Genomic DNA, 4,663 nt, shown 5'->3' with positions numbered 1-4,663 from the left:
TTTTCTTTAATAAAATTCCCAAGTGTTTTTACTTCTTCCATTTGTGTTCGAGCCAATTAATTTTACTTACTGTATTCTCTTGTGATGGATCTAATGTATGAACACAAGTCATAAACAACAATTTAGTTACATAGATACATGAACATAAATTTACAATGAAATACATACTATTGATAGTACTTCCTCAAATGTTCAATGTTCCATTGATGAAGCACAAGTTCTCCTGCCATGTCGTGCATTTGAAAGGTACCAGGTCGTGACTCTAGATTATGCGATATGGGCCTTCCCAATTCAGGCCTAGCACTCCGGTGTCTGTTGGTTTTAATGATGGGAAGACCCTCTTTAGTACCAAGTCACCCAAGTGTAGAGTTTTATTCTTGAATTTAGCGTTGTAATAACGAGTCGTCTTTTGATATACTACTAGCTTTGTTTGGAAGACATTCCTATTCTCCTCAAGCATTTGGAGTTCACATATTCGCACTTTGTCATTAGTTACTTCATTGAAGTGGATGCGTAGAGAGGAGGAGACTCCCACCTCCACTGGGCTCATAGCGGCCTCATAGGACATAGAGAATGGGTTCTCCTATTGCAGTTTGGCTGGTAGTACGTAAGGTTCAGAGCACTTGGGAAAGCTCGTCAACCCAAGCTCCTTTCGAAGCATCAAGCTTACTTTTCAGGGTATACTTGATTTTCTTGTTCACGGCCTCGACTTGTCTATTGGCTTGGGATGATGAGGCATGGAAAAGTGCTTTCTTATCCCGAGTTCATCGTACAAGTTTCGGATCTTGTTGTTATCAAACTGCTTACCATTGTCGGATACGATAGAATGGGAAAGGCTAAACCGACATATGATGTTCTTTCAGAGGAATTTTGTGGTATTAGCTTCGGTAATTCTAGCAAGAGGTTCTGCCTTGACCCATTTCGTGAAGTAGTAGATCGCAACAATGGTGAAGGTCGCACTTTCCCTTCCATTTGGCAGTGGGCCTATAAAATCAACCCCCATTTAGCAAATGGCCAGGGGCTTGTGACTGCAGAGAGGTTTTGAGATGGTTGCCTTTGAATATTGACAAATCGCTGGCATTTATCGCATTTTTTTACAAACTGAAGTACATTTTTTTTTTCAAAGTCGATCAGTAATATCCTTGCCTAAGTACCTTGTGCGTCAAAGCTAGTCCTTCGGAGTGATTCCCGTATATCCCTTCGTGGATCTCTCTTAAGATGTATAGGGCCTTTTCCTTTCCAATATAACGAAGTAGAGGTGATGAAAAACCCCTTTTGTATAGAATATCATCATGCAAAAGGAAATGAGCAGCCCCTCCTACGTAGCTTTCCGGCCTCAATCCTAGAGTCCGACACAATTTGATCCTTTGGGAAGGCTATAATGGGCCACATCCAGGATGGGGTGTTATCGATCCACATCACCTCATTGTCTCGTAGAAAATGGACTGCTTCGAGAAGTGCTCAATATGAACTATTTTCAGCAGTTGAGAATCTTTGCTGCTAGCCAGTTTGGATAAGACATTGGCGTGGACATTTTCCATATGTAGGATTAGTGCTAACTCGAATTTTTCGAAGTTGGGATAAGGCTCATAACCAATTTTAGATACTCAGCCATGCTGCTATCTTTGGCAGTAAAACTCTCGTTAACTTAGCTTACTACGAGCTGCAAATCGCTACTGACAAGAAGTCTCGTGCCCTGCATTTCTTTGGCCAATCGTAGGCCAGCCAAGAGAGCTTCGTATGAAGCAGCTGAGCGTAGGCTATCAATTTACAATTTTGAATAATGTCAATATTTATGAGCGTCAGTCGTCTTTAACAAAGATTTGAACGATTCACCCTTCATGCGACCAAAGATTGATTTTACAATTGCAACCAAATTTTTTTATCCAACTTACTATATACATAATAAATTAACGACCAATGTTGTAATTTTTAAACTAATTAAGTGCATGTTTGAGGGTGCTTTTAGAATAATGCTAGTTTGCCCTAATTTGGATTAGCTAAAATTCAAATTTTTAGTAAATTTTAATAAAAACTTATGAAATGTGTGGTTAAAAATTTAATAAGAGTTGTGAGTCTCATAAAACAAATGGTTGAAAATAAATTTGAGGAAAAAAATAGTTTTTAAAATGAGGGCCAAACATGGACTTTATCTGGACTCTAGCTGCCAATTAAGTGGCATTCATTGACTTGCCATAGCAAATGACTCTTATTTACACTTTCAAGATATCATATCAACTAATGTTCACCTAATCATAACTGTAGATAAATAGCATTATTTATGCTTTTAAGTTGTGAATCTTATCATATTAGGATAATAAATAAGTAGGAAATTGTGGGTCCCACTATTTAAAAAATTTAGTTTTTAGCCATCTTGAAAAATAAATAAATAAAATTAAGCTTTGCCAAAGCTCTAAGAGCTTGCTTGGATTTTTTATACTAACTATGATCCATTTTGAAGACACCGTTTAAGAGAGGTTAGAAAAGTTGGTGCTTGCTAATTTTTTAGGCATTGGATTTGAACGGTTTAAAAATCACTCAAAAACGGTGTAGTGCAATTTTGATCGTTTCTCTCAACCTCCCAAATCGATGCTTTTTTTGGACAATTCTTAGACCCTTTTCTAATTTTACCTTGTTAAATATTATTTCCAACAAACATATTTTGTTCAAAACTAACTTGCAAATAAAAATACATTAGCTAAAAAAATTATTTGTAACCAAAAAAATTGCTTTATAATGAAATTTTTTACTGATAGCAAAAAGTTACTTATAAAAATAAAATTCACCTTTTTACTAAAAACAAAAAATTATTTATAAAATAAAAATACTATTAATAGGACAAAAATTCACTTATAAAATATAAAAAAATTACTTATAAGTAAATTATTTACTTGTGTGTAAAAATATTCATACAAGAAAATATAAATTGACAATTTCATTAAGGAGTATATATGTAATTTTATTCTTTTAAATTTTTTTAGAATCGGCAAATAATAAACTTTTACGTATGGATTTGACTGTTTTAAAAATCATTACTAAAAATCACTCAAGATCGATCCGCTCATAAACGCTCAAAATCCATAGTTTAAAAAGCGGCCGTAACCAAACCCCAAAACTCCCATCCAGGCCCTAAGTTGAGGTTTAAGGGCAAAATTGGCGGGTGGTCCAAATAAGAACAAAAAAGTGACAGAAAGAGATCCATGGTATGCTTATCTCTGCATGCAAATTAATGGTGGGGGAGAAAGGGAAGAGGGGGGTGGCGCACAGTGTATATAAGCGCATAATAGCAAAGCCCAACGCCAAATGGTAGAAAAAGACGTCTGGCAGTTACAAAAGTTGACTCGTGTCTGAATGAACGAGTGTACTGTGGCAGCGACTACTCATCCCCGCCCCTACCCCCCTCCTGCACCAGCCACCCCACCTTCTGGAATCCTATAAATATACCCCCACTCACAATGCAGCTTATAAAACACACACTCCGTTGTCCATACACACATACAAAGAGAAAGAATGTCATTTTCTCTAAATGTATGCCTATTTTTTGATGATGATGCACAAATATAAGCTAAACTTAGCAGTAATCAGTATCATCTATGGCTGTCATTGTGTATTATACTGTGTGTATTATGGGGGTTTTACAGTGACTGAATCGAATTTTCTCTCTGCTTTCACAAACCCATATAGTTGTCCTTTGTCCCTCATTACTCTCTCCATCTCATTTCATAAAAACTCAGAAGATTTCTCCTTTCAAGAAAACAAAAAGTGATAATAATGGCTTCTAATTCTAATGGCGAAGGGTCTTCTACCATGCAAAAGGTAGTTGAAGCTCAAAAGAACAAACCATGCCATGAGCAAAACCAGATCAGTAAACTCAAAGGTGGGTTTTTATTCTTGTCTAAAATTTACTATTCTTTTATTTTTTTCTGAGTAAAATATAAAGCTTTTCTGCTTTTTTTTTTTTTTTTTTGATGGGACGCTTTTAGTTACATGGGAGTTCATTTGTTTTCTTTCTGTATTTTCTTACACTATTTCATCGGTTTTCGTGTTCTCTAGACCAACATTTCCTTACCTTTTTTTTTTTTTTTTTTTTTTTTTTTTTGATGGGACGCTTTTAGTTACATGGGAGTTCATTTGTTTTCTTTCTGTATTTTCTTACACTATTTCATCGGTTTTCGTGTTCTCTAGACCAACATTTCCTTACCTTATTTATTTCAGGTTTTAGTGATATTTTCTAATTATTCCTCAAAATGCACTTTCCCTTTTGCGGCTTTTACTTCTGTAACGGTCGAAAAAACTGTTTTTTTTCTATGTGAAAATTGTCTTGACTGAGCAAGAATCCTTTTATCATGTGAGTTTGTTGAGGTTTAAGTTATGAGGTATCATGATTTACAATTGCCATTTGATAAATTTTCTTAATTTCTTAGATTAAACTCTGTTGATTTTTTTTCATGTGATTTTGTAGAGGTTTAAGGTATGAGGTATCATGATTTACAATTGCTATTTGATAAATTTTCTTAATTTCTTAGATTAATCTCTGTTGATTATATATATATATATATATATATAATGTTAATCTATTTCCAATGCCCAAACTTGATTTTTAGTAAAATTCAGAAGTTCTTGATTTTTTATTTATTTTTTTTTTGGGGGGGGGGGGGGGCCT

This window comes from Olea europaea, unplaced genomic scaffold (genome assembly GCF_002742605.1).
Source record: "Olea europaea var. sylvestris unplaced genomic scaffold, O_europaea_v1 scaffold505, whole genome shotgun sequence".
Lineage (NCBI taxonomy): Eukaryota > Viridiplantae > Streptophyta > Magnoliopsida > Lamiales > Oleaceae > Olea > Olea europaea.
This window is presented reverse-complemented; position numbering follows the sequence as displayed.